This window comes from Cryptotermes secundus, unplaced genomic scaffold, assembly GCF_002891405.2.
Source record: "Cryptotermes secundus unplaced genomic scaffold, Csec_1.0 scaffold481, whole genome shotgun sequence".
NCBI lineage: Eukaryota > Metazoa > Arthropoda > Insecta > Blattodea > Kalotermitidae > Cryptotermes > Cryptotermes secundus.
Window position 1 is genome coordinate 932,009 of NW_019720570.1, and position 21,368 is coordinate 953,376.

The following is a 21,368-nucleotide window of genomic DNA, read 5'->3' on the forward strand; positions in this document are numbered from 1 at the left end:
CGAATCACCTCTAATAGAAATGAGTGCCAGGAATCTGTCTAGGGGTAAAGGGCGGCCGGCGCGTAAGGCTGACAACCTCACCGCCATCTGTGAATCGATTGTCTAGAAAATGTGGGAGCCTCGACGTCCCACAGCCCTATGGACCTCCACGGCCTGTTAAAGGATATCTCTGATCCAAGGGGAATATTTAAACCTAAGTGGGGTGAAATAATAGGAGGTTGGAGAAAACTGCATAACGAGGAGCTTCTTCATTTGTAAAAATGAAAAAGGTAACTTTGTCCCTGTACTTATTTAGTAAAACACTACGCAATGAAGACTTATGAGAGAGTGAAGGTATAGCGTCACCATTCTTGACCTCAGCACTAGTTGGAGGTGTGTGGATATGTTCACGCCCCGGTCGCTTTAACCCCAGTACCCATTGGACAAGTGTAGGCCCCAGGGCCATTTTTGACGCTGTGGAGTAAAGAAAAGCCTTGACCCTGCCGCTTTGTAAATTGAACACTCTGCCAGAAAGATCGAATCAAGGAAAACGAGATAGGATAGGCATTCAGCACGCACAGAGAGAGGAGGAATGCATATAGCATATTAGTGGGGAAGCCAGAAGAAAAGAGACCACTAGGAAGACCTAGACATAGGTGGGAGGATAATAATAAGCTGGATCTTAGAGAAATTGGATTGATCTAACTTAGGATAGGGGCCAGTGTCAGGCTCTTGCGAACACGATAATGAACCTTCTGGTTCGTAAAATGTTGGGAACTTTTTGAGTAGTTGAGCGACTAGCGGCTTCTCAAGGACCCAGCTCCATTGAGTTGGTTAGTTACAGCAGTGACTATGAAGATTACTATCTGCTGAAATATAACACCATGTAGAGGTTCACCGACGTTTCGGGAAACATAATGTTTCCATTCTCAGGGTTGAAGACTAATGCAAGCATGTAGCAAAAGCTACGCTTCAAGACTGCTACTTGTTTATGTTTCTCCTCAATGCTAAAAATGAAGTCAGTAATTTCCATAAAACCGGAAGGAAAACTGAGTCGGGGATCCTGTTGTCCCAGCCGAGATTCGAACCCAGTTTAAGCTCTTACCGCCAAGCCCACCCGTTCGGTGACTAGTGTAACCGGGTCCAGGAACATAGGCACAGAGTAAGGATATCTGACAGACTAATTTTCTATCATTTTAAAAGATATTTTAAAACACCAGTTGATACGTAATCATGAAATTTCAGATTACCACAGGAATGAGATTCTCGAACGTTAATACGCTACACAAATATATAGTGTGTAGTAGGTCACGAATGAGCGAGCAGTTTTTCTTTCAGTGTATCGTATCTATTCTGTGAGTACAGATAATACTTTTATGTGGATAAGTGAAGTGTAGTATACTACAAAATGGACGAGATTTACTACTGATTATGAGCGTATGTTGTCCATGGGACATGATGTTTAACTTCGGCCTTGACGTATCATTCGATAACACGCAGGACAGTAAAGGTATATAAGAGACAACAGGGAAAGTTGCTAGTATGAAAGTTTGTATAACAAACGAGGTTTCAGGTTGAATTCTCGACGAGTGTTACATAAGTAAAGGCGCGTCCACATTACTCGTGCTCGTGTGACTCGCTATGCTCGCGAGTAATGTGGACGATATGACAAGTCACTAGACAAGAAAATTTTAAATTTTTAATTTAAAAAACTATAGACAACAAATTAAAACACAACTACAGCCTATACACACTACGAGTAAATATACGGATCCTCACGCGCCGAAGCCTGGCGAGCAACTGAAGTAGTGTGGACGAAGATTTACGGGCACAAGTAAAAGCCAGACGAGTCTTCCGACTAGCATAAGCCTGGCGAACAGGAGCACGAGTAATGTGGACGCGCCTTAAGAGTATAAATGAACAGAAATCTGCTTTATACGAGCACTGGTATCGTTAGTTTCTTGAAGAGGCGATACATGCCAACAATATTCGTTGTAGAACTATCCTCTCCCGTTTACCGCCTCCGTGGACACTGCTGTTGCCTCTCCCCTGCCCCCTGCAGCAGCGAAATACTTTGTACGAGTAGGTACAGAGGACAGCAGCTTCATCTCTGCTTCCCAGACCAACGTCCAGCGCGACCCCCGCACAGTACACACCGAAAGTATTGCAAACGTAAGCTTGGCCCTTACTATGAGTAAAGGTAAAGGTGTTTCTGCAGAAAGGTAGAGGTAAAGTTGTCTCCATAACAGACCGTGGAGGCCATAGGGTTGTGAGACGTCGAGGCTCCATATTTTCTAGACAACCGGCTCATAGATGGCGGTGAGGTTGTCGGTCTTACGTGCCGGACGCCCTTTAACCCCAGGAAGAAACTTGGTACTCATTTATGTTAGAGGCTGAGTCGACCCCAGGGCCATAGTGCGGCTGGAGTGTTTAGGTAATTTGAAAAACCTAACGACCTCATCTGGAATCGAACCCGCGACCTTCTGGCTTGTAGCATAGTGCCTTAACCAATTATGCTACCGCGTGTCCCAAAGTTGTTCCTGTATTTAAATAATTAAGCACTATGCCATGAAAGGAGTATGGGGGAGTGGCTTTATAGATCCGCGTTTTCCTTACCTCGGTACTGATTGGAGGTGAGTGATAAGCTTCACACTCCGGCCGCTTCCCCCCCCCCCCCCCGNGAGTGATAAGCTTCACACTCCGGCCGCTTCCCCCCCCCCGGGTACACATCCCCGAGGACCCATTGGATAGGTGGCTGGGTGGGCCCCAGAATCAGTCTGAACGAAGCAGAGAAGAGAAAATTTTTCACACTACCGGGACACGAACTCCGATCCCTCTGCCGTTCAGCCCGTAGCCAGTAGCTATACCGACTGCGCTATCTCGGCTCCCCTTCTTATAAAGAGTATGACTAATATATAATATATACATCGTTTATTCTAAGATGCTGACAGTAAAATGTAAATTTGTCCCTAAGTTTAAGGAATTAAGCACTACGCCATCAAGGATTATAGGGAGTAGATGTGGAGATCCACGTATTCTTGACCACGGCACTAGATGCTGAGTAGTCAGCTTCACACCCCGGCCCCTTGACTCCCGGAGAAAGAGGGCTCTGTACCCACTGGACATGAAGCTGTGTGTAGGGCCCCAGAGTCAGTCTGGACGACGTGGAGAGGAGGAAGCTCTCGGCTCTACTGGGACTCGAATCTCGATCACTCGGGCGTCCAGCCCGTAGCCAGGCGCTTTACCGACTGAGCTATCATAGATAACTCTGACATTACTTAGATTATATAGCATAGAGTGATAGGATGACTGATGAATTGGATAGGATCTGCAAGGAGACGTTCCTGGTCTGATCTATATGTTACAGCCACATTTGCTTGGACGGACTGAGGAATACCAAGAATCACCAGTTAGGATTGTCGGTGCTTCGATTGAGACTCAAACCAAGCACCTTCCGAATACAAGTCCAGAATTTTTATTGATAACCAACTAGTTTGGTTTATTTTTTCAATCCAGATATTATGATTAATAAATAATGCAGAGGCAAAGACGCAGAAGAAAGCAATCGCTGACTGCTTCGGATTACTTGTCCAATATTTGCATGGAGTGACCGGGAGGGGGGGATACACTATTGTATTGTATTGTATTGGAGAGGGTGGGTTTCCCCATGCACTTAGACCAACTGTTGGTCCATTGTGCGTCCCCTTATGATATTCTACCAGTCTCTATTCCCTACCGGTATTGGTGCGTTCCATCAGTCCCGACTCAGCCAGCGAGTTCGGCCTCTACTGGCTCAGTGGTATCTCGATGTTTCCCCCATCTACCAGAGGCGTTAGAGACTACTGTTGGGCGGGAAATGTCCTGAATTTGGCTCAGTGGTCCCCTTGGGACATGAGGTTCTTTTACGTTCCGTAAAGCTACCCTGAATTTTTCCGCCCTTAAAAATTCCACGACCTCCGCCGGGTTTGAACCCGCGTACCTTGAGTCACGAGGTGGGAACGTTACCCCTAGACTACGGAGGCTGCTTGGGGGAGACATTAAGTCAGGATATTCAGTCTTCAGGCTTACAATGAACCCACAACCTACAGAGCACGAAGCTACAACGCTACCCACTATACAGCGAATTTCGGTAATAAACAATGGAAAAATCAGCGAATGGAGTATGGGAAGGTGAGAGGAACTGAAGAGAAAACTATCTAAGGCTGCGTTAGTAGCAAGAAACCGACTATAAATTACCGGGAAGTACACCCATGTCCGATTACACTTAATCTATTGCCTGGCATGAGGAGTGTTACTGCTTACGTCTGCTTTACCACAACGCGGCTGGTCTCCACGCTTGATGGTTGATGTATCTCTACTTCGGCTTCTGCCTCTGCTGGAACCCATCGCAACCCACTCCCCCACTCCTAACCAGCAACTCCCTCCTCCCAATTTGTCCGTCGTGATCACATTAGGGCTGTGTAATGATTGGGCCCCGTCACCATGGCAACCAGTGGCACATTAACATCAAAACGTTCTAAGTCTCTATCCTTTCTGCGGTTTCATGCAGTTCTTATCTGTGGTGTGAAGTGTAACCCTTTCAAGCACTAGCTTCTTCTATACAACAGTTCGTACCTCACAGGAAACATACAGTGTCGACATCATAAATCCAAACCGCTTGATGTTGTTTAGAGAAATGGTCGACATTTACTTTTAGACTAATAAGTATATATATGTTCTGTCGTCAAATGCGGAGATTCTAAATTTTAAATTATGTGGTATATAAAGTAGCCACCGTGGTTTAGACGACTAAATAGAGACACTTTAAATTTCTTATATATAAAATATTGACAGGAATATCACTTCTGGCTGTCAGAAAAGTTACAAATTATTCGAAACACAATGTAAACACAGAACATCCAATCAAGTAAAGTTAATCACTAAATCAATATGAAATATTTCTTTATAATCTTAAAAATAACTTTTAAATACTATGATCTGAAATCCTGAAGCCAGTGAACATGGGTAGCATCTTTTGGATTGCGACATATTCTAGTATAAATTTACCGACGTTTCAGAGGAACATGCTGTCTTCATGTTAGCAGTAAAAGGAAATAAAGCAACTTCTCGAGCCTTAAGTTTGAAGCAATATTTTCCTCCGAAAGGTCTGTGAATTTCTATTAGATTACATGTCGTCATGTCCCAAAAGCTTCAGTCTTCAAATTTATACATTTATTTTGTGATTAGGATGTCATTTTAAGATGGATATTTAAGATATAGAACCAAAACTACTATCGTATAACAGAAATGGCCCAGAAAGTAATACGAAACACAAAGCTCAGTGTACGTTCCACGAGGTTCTAATTGAAACATTAAGAACTTCTCAGAAGAATTTCATGCTTTAACCCAACTAGCTTCTGTTACAGATCTGTGTGGAAAATACTGATCAGAACTCTGCCAGCACGCATAAGAAACTACAGGATATTTGTGCATTAAGACTTGTTAATATATTTGTGTGACGAAAGAAAATGATAACAAATGACAGACAACTTAAAATTATTCATAGCTTCTTCCTGGCAAAAAAAAAAAAACAGGAGAAGATATTAATACTGGATTCAGTACTGATGTCTCATGGCAATTACACTGAAAAAGGCAGGTAGACTGAAAACAACTCCTTCTGTCTCCTTCATAATGAACAACAGGATATGTTTCTGCAGCAGAATGTGGAGATAAAGCCAATAATAGAGGAAAACACAAGAAGGAGGAAGAGGACATGAAAGAAACATGGGATAAAGAGAGGGAGAGCGTGAAGTAAATAAAACAAACCGAATTATATGAAGACAGAGTGTGTACATGTATGCCTATGATATAACGTGATGAAAGGAGATGCTGCAATGATATAAATAAGTAAGTGATATTACTAACGTCTTCTGACTGGCAACAGTTCAGGATAAGCCTTCATGTTGGGCTCAACACTCATGTGTCATGGGAGTTATGGCAGACAATTCCCGCTGTCTCTTTCGTGCCTGAAAGTACTAAGTACAGGAGGTACAAGTTAAAGTTGTCCCTGTGCTTAACGAATTAAGGACTACACCATGAAGACTTATGGGGGAGTGGATGTATAGATCAACATTTTCTTGACCTCGGCACTAGTTGGAGGTGAGTGGTCAGCTTCACGCCTCTACCGCTTTACCACCAAGGAAAGAGCCCCCGGTATCCACTGGATAGGAAGTTGGGTAGACCCCAGAGCCGGTCCGGACGACACGAAGTGAAAATTTTTGGCCCCACAGGGACTCGAACTCCGACCCGTAGCCAGTCGCTATACCGACTGCGCTATGCCGGCTCAAGTACAAGTGTAATTTAATTTTACTTCAATGCAGAATAAGTTAGTGTTAGTTCAAGTGACCCTTGCAAATCGAGAAGTGATTTAAATTACATTATTTTTAGAACGTAAATTTCGTTTCAAATTATAAGCCCGCACGTGGAATGTGGATGACATGGCGCGAGGTACATTTAAATCCGATGACACATGCGTCACTGTACGTAGGCTGCTGAACCGGTGACGTCATAGCTTTCGTCCTCAGGAAACAGGGACAAGTCACATGCTTCAGCCTCTTCCATTTTCCGGACTTCTCTACCAACCCCCATAAAACGCTTACTTTATATCTACTTCCCCTCCCATTGTTTTTCCTTCCATCAGGAAATTCGATTTCCAGGAGACGCCATAACGAATCTGTCTTCTTTCCCTCCCACTTTTCTTCTCCATCTTCCTTGTCTTTTATTCTTCCCCGTTATTTGTTCAGTAATTTGCGCTGGTCTCATTTTAATAGTAACAACAAACTATCCGGCCCAAGATGGAAGCAGGAGGACAGGAGTACACGCTAAGAAGCCAAGTCTACTGCTGTCTTCCCAGCAGTTGGCCCAAACAGCATTACAACGATATCTTTGCGGTCATAGTTCTTATGTAGCATCTTCCCTGAAGACAGGATGGGTCTGTCGGTTAAATTACTACTGGTCTTCGCCAGTACAGTCATTCCTGGCTTCATTCTCTTCGAGATGCATGACAAAGATTTTTTATTCTCTCCTACACATCTACGTATTCCGAAATGGGGCCTCCTCTTCAGAGAAGGAGGGGTCAGTCTTTCTACATAGACGGCACGTTTGTTGCGCTGTAGATTGAGCACGAGTATATCCGCACTGTCATGGCCTCCAGGTCACTGTGGACTCTGTGCACTTTTTGTCACTGCATTACACTACTTTTTATTGTTAGTGGGGTTGGACTAAGTCCCTTGTACTGCGGCCAATTCTGCCCTACTGCACCAGCCCCAGATGATAGGTGAGGGTGATTGTGGAGCAATTGGTGGAACCAAGATTGGCAGGGGAAACCGAAGTACTCGGAAAAAACCTGCCCCAGAGCCATTTTTTCCACCACAAATCCCACTTGACCAGACCCGGGATCGAACCCAGGCTGCCGCGGGGGAAGCCAGTGACTAACCGCTTAAGCTATGGCGCGGCCTGCATTATACTAAGTAACATTTATACAAGCTATACAGAGGTTTCCTGTCAATGCAGGCTTAACTTATGCAATTGTTCTGAAACTGCAGTTAGTTAACCGAAGGGTCGTAAATATGACCGCCGCCAAGTTTAAGTCTCTTATATTTCCCGCGCCTGCGTTTTCCTTGTCCAATACGAAGTAGATTTGAATTTATGTGGTTTCGGATTACTACTGCCTGTGTTCTGTACAGTTTAGTTATGTAGTTCTACACGTAGCGAACTTTGAAAGCCACGTGCAATTCGCGGACTGGTGTGCACCTGTCAAGATTTCCAATAGCTCGGAGTACTCTATTCTGCAGGCGCTTCGGTTTCAAGAGGTCAGCGTCCGCCGTATGCTCCCAGGTGGGACAGGCATAAGTCAGAAGTGACTTAATCAGAGCTTTGTAAAGCGTAAGTTTAATATATGTACTTAAACGCCCAATTTCGAATAGAGAATAGATCCTTACGTACGTCAGAAAAGCCTTGGCTACAGTACTTTCGATGTGGTTTCTCCATGCCATCCCCATGTGGAAAGTGACACCGAGGTACGTTATATTATTTACAAAGGGAATGTTTCTACCGTTTAGTTGCAGTACGCCGTCAGGGACTCTAAGCCTTCTGGAGAAATCGACCGTCTGAATTTTCTCTTCATTGATCTATATGTTCCAGCACTGACACCACGACCCGACAAGAGTGAGGCAGCGCTGCAGCTTGCAGAGAACACGACGCTCAAATGTCTCTGTTGATGCGATCGAGGTGCATCGGGTGCATCATTTATGTACAGGCTGTACAATACTGGTGCAAAGACTGGTCCTTGAGGAACACCTCCAGCTATTTTTCGTGGCGTAGACAATTCAGATTCAAATTTTCTTTCAGCGCGAAAAGACGCAGTTAGCTTAACGAGACTTGTCGAATCAGAGTCAAAGTCACATTGCGACTAATGGTCATTCAGTCAGTCAATCTTGGTGTTGAGCCCAATCTGGGACTTATGATTAGATATTTATTACTCTTTCACAATTTCCCACTTGTTTTTGTAGGGCGCCCTCTCTGACGAGAGGAAGGGTCTGTCTTTTGTCAGAGTCATTGTCTGCAGTAGTGTCATTTGTCATAATTTAAAGGACATTTACATTTTGCAAGTTAAACATGTTAATAAATGTATATAAAATATATACAGGGCCTCTGTCAATCCAGGCTCAGTATAGTAGATTATGCCCCATTTCTAGTAGCTTCGCTACAACGTAGTCTAATCACTTGAACGGTCGTATGCTTGACCGCCGCCAAGTTTAAACCCCTTATACTTTCTATGTCGGGTTTCGCCTTGTCCAATATTGCGAACATTTTCGTTATCATGATATTGTATGACTTTCTCTCGTTGAACACATAATTATGTTATATAGTCATATACGTAAGGAATTTTGAAAGCCATGTGTAAATCGCGAAGCGGTGTGTGCCTTGGAAAATCGCACTGTCGAAATCCGAAGTCACATTGCGACTGACGGTCAGTCAGTCAGTAAGCCTTGGTGTCAAGCCACATCTGGGGTTTATGACCAGATATTTATTACTCTTTCACAGTTACGGTCTTGTTTTTGTGAGCTCCCTCTCTGACGAGAGGACGGGTCTGTCTTTTGTACATGCTGCTTGCCCTTGTCAGCGCAGTTTTTCTCGGGCCCGAGTCCCTTGGGACTCGTGACCATATTTTACTGTCTCAGATTTGAGACTTCCCTTTTTGTCGTCTCCTACGACTCGCAGGGTCACGATTGAGGTATTCGATCCCTCTTCCACACGGGTTCGCACTGTCGAATTGTTCCATAGCCCCTTATATGCATTCGGCACGGACAGCAAAGAAAACGCCGCTTCCAACAGTTCCTCCATTGTTGCGTGGGTCGTTGCTAAACGATGTGTCAAGCACTGTTTGAATTTTTACACGGCCGTTGTCTAGCATTGGCTGTTTTACTGGCTCATTATTCTGTCAGACCTCATGTCAAGATATCTTTACAAAACATTTAAAAATTAGTTTCAGGCTTATCAAAACCCAAATTGCATAAATTTGTCTCCGTACTCGTAACAGAAGTAATTATTCACTGCACGTGTCTTTACGGCGATTTGCGATAAGCCAGAACATTATCAAAGTGTCTAACGGGTGGTATTGACAGGCGTCACTACAGTATCGCCTTCGTCACTGAATACCTTCATCCGATATCACGGATATGATCCCTTTCGACGTTATCTTTAATGCCCGTGGCTGCGTTTGAATCATTAAGAGTGAATGTGTTGATTCATGTCCGACTGTACAGGTTTGATTGATGGGGTCTGTATACATGACGTCACGTAAACAAAAAACGGAAAATATTTATTCATTTCTGCTCATCACACGAGACCAAAATTTTTTTTGACAAATTAAAATTAATTCTCTATATCCCACAAGGGTATTCATAGATCCTTACTCAAATAAAAACTTGACATATTTACGTGAGTAAAGTCATCGCTGTGTTTAAAGAATTAATGTCACAAAAGTCAATATTGTCTCTGTGTGGACATGAATCAGATTCTGTTGGTCGCATAATCGTTTAATTGAATGCAAGCAGGTGTCATGAGCTCGCTCTGCAAAACGAAACGCAACATGACTTACCTAAGGGTAATCCTACGTCAGAACCGCAGATGTGAACCAACTTTCACGAGTTTTGTGACTACTGCAAATTCACCCGTGAAGAAGACCATAATTATATCCGTGATGGCCAGGATAGTGACACCCACAACCCTGTAACACAAGATAAATGATGAATATTTAGAAATGTCTGGACACCTGAAGGGAAGCTAGAGGGGACTGCATGAATATGAATTTCATGATTTATACTGACCACAAAATAATACTAGATGAATGAAATTAAGGAGGGTATGGGCAGGGCATGTAGCATGCTTCGATATATGAGAAATACGAAAATTTTAGAAGGGAAAACATCACTTGCAAAACCAAGACATAGACGAGATGAAAACAGTGAAGTTGATCCAAAAGAAATAGGATAAGAGTATGGGATGTGGCGCTGTGTAGATGTTGTGTGAACTGACGTTTCGAAGGAAAGTATCGCTTCCATCTTCAGGGTAGGAAAATCCGCGAGCGAGGAACCAGTTTGAGCAGATGGCTGCAGACTTAAAGTATATTTGATTCTAAAGTGTTCTGAAGATAGTGTACAACACACAGTATTGCTGGGGTTTTTGGACTTTGTCCGTCGTCCGTTATTGTAAAGAACACCAAGGAGCACAACGTCCTGTCTAGTGACTGAGGTTCGCTCTTTCTAACGGAGCCAACAGAAGAGGTGTCTCCGATCGCCCCCCCCTCACCTGAGGACGGAAACAGCTCTAGTTTCCGAAACGCTGTGTTCTTTAGAATACCAGATGATGCACAAAGTCCAAACCCTAGTAATCCAAAGTAAAGGAACGTTCTTTAGGGTAATAATCTCGCCTTATTCTGAGACTCATAAGGGTACGAAAGTTAAAGTTGTCCCTGTAAAATGCAGTGGAGGTCCATAGGAATGTGAGGGTTGTCGCATTTTCTAGTCAATCGGCTCACAGATGGCGCTGAGGTTGTCAGCCTTACACGGCGGCCGCCCTTTACCCTCAGGAAGATCCCTGGCAGTCATTTCTGTTAGAGGTTGAGTCGATCCCAGGGTCATAGTGCGGCTGGAAGGATTGGGTCAATTTAAAAATCTAATGACCACATCAGGAATCGAACCCGTGATATTCCGGCTTATAGCAGAGTGTCCCCCTTGAGACCAATATGAAAGCAAAAAAAAAAAAAGTAAAGTAAAGCTATCCCTGTACCAGGCCGTGAAGGCCCATAGGGTTGTGAGACGTTGAGGGTCCCACACTATCTAGACAATCGGCTCACAGATGGCGGTGAGGTTGTCAGCCTTACGCGCCGGCCGCGCTTTATTCCCCAGGAAAATTATTTAATTAATTCCTGGTACTCATTTCTGTTAGAGGCTGAGTAAACCCCAGGGCCTAGTGCGGCTGGAAGGATTAGATCAACTGAAAAATACAATGACCTAATCGGGACTTGAACCCGCGACCTTCCGGCTTGTAGCATAGCCCCTCAACCAACTACGTTACCGCGTGCTCCCGAGACCCATATGTAACATAAACAAACTCTGTGAACAAGATGCAGAGGTTTCGAAAGCCGGAGCTGACGTACGGTGATCACTGTGCTCCGAGCGGCTAACAGAGTAGTTGAAGTCTTTCTGCTTTAGAACCACCGTAGAGCGCCATCCTGTTCCAACAAGTGCAGCAGAACTTAGGGTCTCCATCGCTGCCATCCGCGAGTCACGGGAAGACAGGAAGGAAGCTTGGAATTACTTTGAAACAAGGAGGAAGGAGTGAAGAGATGAGGTGGGGGGTGAAGTGACGACGGATCCACGGAATCAAGGGTCGTAGAAATATTCCTAGAAGTAGAAGATCTTCTGCCTTTATTTCTCCGTCTCTTTTCTTTTACCAACCGCCATATTCTCGCATTTTCCCTATCTCCCTTATGTTTTCTCTATTCTCTCCTTCCTTATCCGTTCTCTTAGTTTGAGTGTTATTGCTGTCGTCTACGAAATTTCGTCAAAATGATTTAATTGTCAAGTCTCGTTCAAGATATTACATCAGGAAGCCTTATGAGTTACGTAAACAATTATTAAACGCGTTTCACTTAGAACTCAAATATGGAACAATAATATTTTGTTTCCTTGTTCTCCCCCTTTTCTCTCCACCCTACCCCTCCATCTGTAGTTTGCTCAGAATGTTCCAGCAGCTCCTCAAGTTTACATTTCTTGTTCAATGTTTAACTAGCATATTATCTTAACTTCCTAAAAATTAAAAACTGAACACTTTAACTTAACTTAATCTATTCTCATTTTATATACTCAATACCAATCACGAGTTTCAGTTTATCGAAAGAGAAATAAAATATTTTTTAATACTTATAATTATGTTAAGAATGTCACTGAAAACATTCTCTTAAGGTCGCTTCCCTTCTTTCTCTGCCTGCTAGTGGGTTCTCATGAACACGGAAATAAAATTCGGGTTACATAATGGGCGAGAATTTCTTGTCAGCGACTAATTAACTTAGTTCCTTTCCGTTTGAATTTCTCCATCGTAATTTAACCCTTTAAAACACAGCGCCTACTACATTTTCACCTGCTTCGACATTAAAACTACGTGGCTTTAGTTCGCAAGCGAAATATACCGACCGAGCGACCGCCGCTTGTCGGCGAAATTAGTGCCAACTAGCGGCTCCGGTCTAGAAAACCGAGATTAACGGTCGTGGAGATCCGTTGCGCTGACCACGAGACACTCTCTATCCGCTAAAATTGTAAAGTTGGCTTCAACATTAAAAAATCCGAATTTTGTCTATTGACCACTTTCTCCGTAGATTACTTTACGAAAATGTCAGTATCTAGACCCTATAGCAGACAGTAGTATGAATATATATATATAAATTGCAAGGAAGCGGTCGTGGCCTATTGGAGCTATGACATGTGTTGAAGGACTGCAGGACATCACGAAGAATTCAGACAGGATTTTCGGTGTTCCGGTCGAGATTCGAGCCCAGAATAATTCGAATACAAGGTCTACCGCTACATCAACCTGTTAACCTTTGGCCTATTGTGCGTTTCACATGGCTGTCGGCTAGTATTTCCTCTAATGGTATCAATAGATTGGTCTCTAAACGGAGTCATAGCGTTCCCTGTGAGGTAGGAACTGAATTTATATGTATTATTGATATGGATTTCACGCTTAATCACGAGGTGAAACTCCAGATAGAAAGCATCACACACTAAACCCTCGCTAATCTGGATTAATTTGGGGATTATCCTGATTAACAGACAATCCGGTTTACTGAAGCAAACTATAGCCCTAAAAGATTAAATATACTATAAAACAAATAAAAGGAATTTTCAATATATGTAGTACTAATGAAAATAAATAAAGAAATATCACTGCAAAAATTTTTTCTTCTCTCAGAAGCTGAAATCCAGGGTCTTCTTCATCCAGCTCAAGCAAATCTTGGATATTTTCTTGCGTGGTTTCGGTCTCTCCAGCTGCCCTCAACACAGTCTGAAAGTCCCTTTGCTCTAATCCCTCTTGCTCCTAAATCTCATGTGTCTTTCAAAGTATGCATTCAACTATGAACAGAATTTATCATATTTCGATCCGGATTGACTGTAACCGGATTACCGAGGGTTTACTGTGTACTGTTTACGGTCTATATTTTGGGCTTTGCCCACGGTGGAACCGTCCCTAATAAAGTTCATCAAAAGTAACGCTCCAAAACCCAGTGTTTACCATATGTACCACCTGCTTCAACAAAGTACATCTCTGAATTCTGTCCACACAGTGTATTGTATCTGAAGGATTTATAACTCATAATTATTAATTTATCGGGGATTTTTTATTTAATATGACTGTTCTTAAATGACATATTTTTTACTTTTTATTTATGTAATTTAAGGCCTTAACTATTTATATTTTATACTGTTTTAATGTTAACGATAGAAACCGCCATTAATACAGCTTCGCCATCCTCTCCCACTCCTGAGTCGTGTTTCTGGTAGCTCAGAGAAGAAGAAGAACAAATTCGTAACCACACCCAGAGAGAAAATTCCGCCGGTCATCATCCACCAACAATTCCACGGTGACATGACCAAACTTAACAAAGATTTTCACACAAAATTCCAACCTATAAGCTTCACAACCTATAGAATGAAAGCTGGCATAGCATGTCAGACTTCAACATACAAAGATTACCTCAACATACAAAGCTATTTAAAAGAAAATAAAGTTCCATTTAACCTTACTAAACACAACGATTCCAAGCCGTACAGGGTCATAACTCCGTAACCGTTCAAAATCGGACACATGTTTATATGAACATTTGATCACAAAGACCTAGGAAATTACCTCCTGCAGTTATGCCCTAAAGTCGTGAAACACCCTGTATATTCTGCCCACGCAGTGTACCTGTGTGTTCCATATGGTTCTCACAGTAAACAGCGATTTCTTCCCTTAAACACTACTAAACTGTTTGTCTTTGTAGCGGAGAAGTAATAGGTTTCCTGTGAGGTATGAACTAAATTCTTATGTATTATTTAGAATAAATTCACTCTTTAAAGGTTTAGTCTACACTACTGTCAAAGACGCTACAACTATTTTTCAAAATTTTACAATTCGACATGAATATAGAAAATCAAAATTCAGCGGTCAGTCTCAAGCCACTATTTCTAACCATTCTAACGTCTCCACTTTCACTGTAATCTTATCAAAAGGACTAACAGGCTAAGCCTGGGAACCTTGTAAGAGAACTATGCTTTTGTCCCACCCAATAATAAAGCGTTCTCACTTTCTGATGATTTTTGCTCCATCTATATTTCTCGTGTACTCCCTAACTTTAGCGGCCGGCGCGTAAGGCTGACAACCTTGCCGCCATCTGTGAGCTGATTGTCTAGAAAATGAAGGAACCTCAACAACTCACAACCCTATGGGCCTCCAAGGCCTGTTACAGAGATACCTTCACTTTCTTACTTTTTACTTTACCCCCTAACTTTATGTCCCTTTCACGCTTAAAAAGTTCAACATTAAGGTTCAGTACTTGAAAGACTGAAATATGTATCACGAATATTTTCATCAAAATTTCAAAAACCAGTGCCAAAAGAGCTGGCAGGTGTTGCCTGCAAGTCATCTCTCACGTGTGTAGCAGGAAAAGGGATAATCACACATGTCGTAGGCATTTATCGCGTCCGGCTACATATCCTTATATAAATAGAGCTGAAATGTTAACAATAGTATCATAGCGTTTTACTAATGTAACAAACAAATAAAATAATGGACTACATTGGTTTCTGACGAAAACCAATCTGTATGCGAATTTCGAATTAGTTTGTCAATCTCAAACAGACTGGATTGTGTATTCCAGCCAATAGCTGTAGTCGTGGTGGAACTATAAATAAATTCATAGGTAGAGATAGGAAAGCTGACATGTCTGTGCCATTTCAACTTTTCATGCAGGCCACAATTTTATACGCACCTCGATGGATAGAAACAATACTGGCGCCACTTATAGATAAATTTTGGGCTCTAAATACGAAAGTCAGACCTGTATTATTTCTATCGATACGGTTCTGCAAACACAACCACAAGAACAGAACGACACAAAAAATTGCACTAAATTTTATAACTGCGTTTGCTTTCGATACATTTTTTATTTATTTTATTTATGTAAATGAGTAACAAAGTCCTTGACCCCCACTCCGAAGGTTCAGGGTTCAAATTTTAGGCCGGCGACATGATATATTTTGAAGTTCGTGGTTTCCGCGCAGTCCCTCCAACTGCTATGATAAAAGTTAAAGTTGTCCCTATATTTAATTAATTAAGCACTCTGTGTCATGAAGACATAAGAGGGAATGGAGGTATAGTTCCACCATTCTTGACCTCGGCATTAGATGGAGGTGTTTTCAGCTTCATTCCCCGGCCGCTTTATCCCTGGGCAACACCCCACGAAACCCACTGGATAAGTGGCTGAGTGTCACCACTGTCGGTCTGGACGCTGCGAAGAAGAATCTTCCCTGCTCCTGTCGAGATTCGAACACCGGCACTCCGGCCAGTAACCCGTCACTATACCGACTGAGCTGCTCTTGCTATTATGTTAATAATGTAAATTATCCCACAGCAGTTTCCTTCCACATCTTCTGCAGTTGGCAGCATCGTTAAAGAAGCTGCAAGTGAATACAAACGTTTCGTGGCCTACTGAAACCGCTGAGTGGACAAATGCGTGGTCATTTTGACCGAAGGCAGACCGTGAACTAAGTGACAGCGTCGCCTTAATTTTGCGGCAACTTCTCCTACTCTGCAGAGTGACGGGTCAGTATATGCGGCCGTTTGTAGGCGTTAAATTAGCGTGCCTAGAATTGCGGTGAATGTACGTATTTTAACGTGAAGAGTACCATCTTCTGGGACATACCGCCGTGTAGTCTGTTGATAGTCAACCATAACTTCGGACCAATATATCGCCTCCATCTTCAGGTTCGAATAAGCCGAGCAAGATACTCGTACCAGCGTGAAAGCAGGTAGCAAGCAAGAGCCCAGTTTCATACCGTGCTTCACGATCTCTTTTGTTTGCTACCTACTTCGCAACTGTTTCCTGTTAACTTATTTTTTACCCTGAAGATGGAGGCGATATGTTTGTACGAAACATCGGTAGTATCTCAACGGTATATCCCAGAAGACAGAACTCTTCGACGTTCTAAACTGTTTCCTGCTAACTTATTTTTCGACCCTGAAGATGGAGGCGATATGTTTCTACGAAACGTCGATAGTATCTCAGCGGTAAATCCCAGAAGACAGAACTCTTCGACGTTCTAAACTTCTAGATGCTTTACCTTTTTTTAAAGACTTAAGAACATTCACTCGAAGCAGTATAGTACCTATACTGAAAATGTCATTAAATAAGTAACCCTCCTTCCGTTATTAATACAACTGCCATTCATATGTCTACAAAGCAAAATTAAAAAAACATTCGATCCTTTGTGTAATGCACTTCTCTTTCAATATTATAAATAAGTATTGATTTATTTATTAATTATATTTCCTTTTGTTTATTTATTGTTAACTAACGAAGGTGTCAATATCTCAGGCTACGTTGCTTCGGAGTGTTAGCTTACTGGTGCACGATGAACTGGAAAATATATGGAAATAAATGTTTATAACGTAATGTGGGGCAGTACCATTCACTCTCTTGAAGTGACTGAGAAAAAACACGTAGAACCTCAATTATAATCGCCGGTACCGCGTCGAAGCCTGACGAAAACATTGCCACCCTCCAGAGGGCGACGTTCCAATTTAATGCGTTACTGGATCTGAAACTTTATTCCTTCAGTGGCCCAGTCAGCCTCAGTGGGTTGTGGGAACGCTTTTTTTCTGAAGGTAGAGCGGCCGAGGCGTGAATCTGACCGCTCACCGCCATCTAGTACCGAGGTCAAGAATAAAAAAATATATAACTCCACTTCTCCATACGTTTCCATGTCGTGATGCTTAATTAATTAGAAATAAAATAGAACTCCGTGGCTTTTAGTCCGCAAGCGAACTATACCGACCGAGCGACTGCCTCTTGTCGGTGAAGGTAGTCCAAAAACACCAGAAAAACTTTAAATTTCTTCTAACTCTTCAACCTGCTAATTCATATGTCTAATTTCATTATTTTATTTACAAAATTGAAATTATTAATTACAAGACTTCTATTTCTAAATAGATAGAAGAATTACGTGCCTTTAGTACGTCAGTTAATAAAGCCTGTGTCGCACTATTACGTCTAGTACAGACTCGGTCAAAAAATAAACACTCTTCTATTTACATTACCCCTGAATTTTCCCTACGCTATATCTCGCTGATGAATAATCAATAGAAATCAATGAATAATTGTGACATCAGCCAATAAGAATCAACGAATAATTGTGACATGGCAACATCATAAACTTGACGGCAATATTTGCCAGTGAACCCTTTTTAATATGAACACCAGCGTAACATTTCTATTGTTCCAGCCTTGTGTATATATGTGAACCTGCGCTAATTGGTCAGATTACAAACACGGGATTGTTACCAACTGCTTTCCTGTTCCGAACTGCTGCAAAGAGCGAGTGAGACAGGAAGAGGGGCAAGGTATATGAAATGTGAAAGAGAGAACAAAATTGCAACACTGTGAGCTCTAGCCAGCATGCAAATAATGTAGGTGACGAAATGTGCTGTATGATTAATCTGTGAGCATACTGATTCAGTGATTAGCTCACTTATTTAAAAGAATCGTTTTCGAATATTTTCAGTTCAAGGAGAGTCTGGACGCCATTTTGTCGCCTCCACAAAAGTCTTGAAAATTATAATTATATATTCAGTATTAGTAGAGGGAAGTATACTCTCGTATTATATATTTGAACGGCTGTTGTACTGCGATGTGGAAAGCAAATGGAAAAACTACCACATTATCACTTTTCCTGCATAGTATCTTTCCAAAAACAGAGACACCATGTATGCGAGATCCAGAAGATGAGAAGAAGACGTAAGAAGATACTGGATGACCGAGGGGACAGAAGAGGATATTTTTATTTGAAGGAGAAAGCTCTAGATCGCATTAAATGGAGGAACTCTTTCGGAAGAGACTGTGGACCTGTCGTCTGACAGATTACTGATGAATGAATAAATATACCACGATCTGAGCATCTCAACCAAATAATTCTATTACATTCATTGCTTCTCTGCTTACTCAACAGTCCAAAGGCCAATTATAAAGCAAGCGCGAGTAAAAGAGAGAAACAAATAAACACATAAAAAACAAAGCCAAAACAAGGCAAATTTTATCACTTATAACTTAAAAACAATTTAATACACGTAGTAACACCAACCAGGAGCCGAAATAGCGCAGTCGGTATAGCGACGGGTTACGGGCTGGCCGATGAAGGTGTTCGCAGTTCGAGTCCCGGTAGTGTCAAGAATTTTCTCTACTCCACAGCGTCCAGATCGACTCTAGGTCTTATCCAGTCTCCAATCCAATGGGTACCGTGGGGTACTTCCGCGGAAGTAAAGCGGGGCATGAAGCTGACCACTCACAAACTAGTGCCGAGGTCAAGAAAATGTGGATCTCTACATCCACTCCCCCATACGTCTTCATGGCGTAGTTCGTTAAGCACAGGGACAACTTTTATTTAATAAGACTAAGCGGTGAGAAAAATACGCGTACTTCGATACATATATTTATCTCGAATACAATTAACGTTGTAACAATAAAGAGAGTACCATTATAAAATACGATCAAGAGAAATGGGTTTGGTTGTAAATACGCCAACGTCCACACAAGAAACATGAAGAGCAGAGTGCACGCAGGAGGACAGTGCTTAGCTGAGGAGCAGATGTTGGACAGAGAAAACTGCTTGACATACCGGACAGGAACTGGATTACCGACTTCCCGAAAGGAACGGAGAACCAAGGTGAACTTGAATCAAGGTGATGCTTACACTTACGCAAGGTGTCCAACTTAAAGTACTCTAAACACAGGCATAACTGTAACTGACACGTGGAAAGAAACGTTTGAAAGTAAGTGCTGCAAATTTCTTGCGCATGCGTTCCAGTTTTTATACGTCAACAGACGTCATATATTTCCAATTTACGCTTAGAATTAACTAAGTTTTTATATATACATACTGTAGCATGTTGAGCCGTTACTAGGCAACGACCGCAAGATAAGCAAATATATCAGAGCCGCTTTTAGGCATCAGCTCGGTAAACACGTTTCTGCAGCAAGAGACACGAACGCAACAACGGTACAACAACAGAGGTTCGGTGTTTTCTATGAGGTCCGTACCGAGATGTGACAACCAAGACGGTTTGGGGCAACTAGTTTGTTGCAAGAGTGCTCACTTGAAAGTCCGGCTGTGAAGAGAAGACTTTATGTGTGATATCTGGAGTGTGTCATTGAGTGAGACTGTTATAGTTCTTGTGTTGCCAGGAAATGACTAGTGGAGACTATAATAGACTGAGGACACTAGTCTGTGTATTAGTGATCTGTAAAGTGTAGTCACTAGTCGTGAGTGTATAAGTGGTCAATAAATCAAGTCACAAACCCTAATACCGTCAACATTCACACACATACAATAGTCAGCAGACTGGTGAGGAGATAAGCGCTCTGATTTAGGTCCAAAAATCTCAACGCATGGGAAGAACAGTATCAATTTGTGAGCAAACACCAGTAGGATACAAGCGCTATGATCTTCTCATGGAACAAGCCCTGTAAGTACTGAGTTAAGAACTTACGTTTCAGATAACTTCTCCGCCTCCATCATCAGGGTCTGTCGACACACTGACATATGCAGATGGGCCCACAATTATATATACACACAAATCCGCCGCTATTCTATTTGACTGCCCTGCCATTAGATAATGTGGCTCTGGCATTCATGTGACTAACATCATCTTTTGAGAAAATATCAAACTACATACCGTGCAATATATATCTGTTCAACCTTTGGAATATCCGTAGATACCCATTATTAAATTATATATAACATTTTGGAGCCCTTTTCTACATCGGCAACATACTTAATTCACCGTATCGATCCTGATGATGGAGATGGAGAAGACTGCCGAAACATTTTTTTTTACTCAATATTAACATGGCTGTGTGCCTGAAAATATTATACCATATTTACTCACCATTAAAGCTTCGAGTAGAATGAAACGTTATAAGCATAAATAAATTCTCGCTTACACGAGAACTCCAAATGCCTCATACTGCAACGCGTATTCTCTCATAGGTGTCGTAACGTGCATTTGTGTGAGGTAGAGAATGTGAATTACCAGCTTCTTCCACAGACTCCCTTTCTATTTGAACACATAATCTGCATGTGGTTTAATAATATACTCGTACAAGACTATATAACCATTATTCCCTCGTACACAAACAACAGGCTCTAATATCAGACGAACAGACCGAATGAGATCTGTGATCATGTTTAATGTGGGACAGATCGTTTGATTGATATACGGCTATTCAATGCATCTTTCATGAAAATAAAGTCCCATTACTCCAATAAATGCAAGCAGAAACAAAGGCTGCCTAGAACAGATGAATGGCTAATTTGAAATCGCGGAAACTATTCTACAGATAATTTTACTGTTGATCGGTTTAACGTTGCGCACTGCAAGGCTTATATTTCCACGTCATGCAGTACTAAATTAAGCTCTGTAATTAACTTGTTACATCGTATACGTCATAATAAAGTGTCTGTCTTTATGTGTCCTCACTATTGTTGTAGCGATATATAACAACACACTATATCGATTGAAGCTTTGTTCATTAG

General features: G+C 42.0%; 1 long non-coding RNA gene across 1 annotated transcript in view; it reads right to left on the bottom strand.

The window, feature by feature from the left end:
• Window positions 1–10,216, bottom strand: part of LOC117282692 — a 106,404-nt gene extending 96,188 nt beyond the window's left edge. Inside the window, exon 1 of the long non-coding RNA XR_004513531.1 lies at window positions 10,121–10,216. This is a non-coding gene — a long non-coding RNA (uncharacterized LOC117282692). The remainder of the gene's footprint in view (window positions 1–10,120) is intronic.
• Window positions 10,217–21,368: the final 11,152 nt, after the last annotated feature.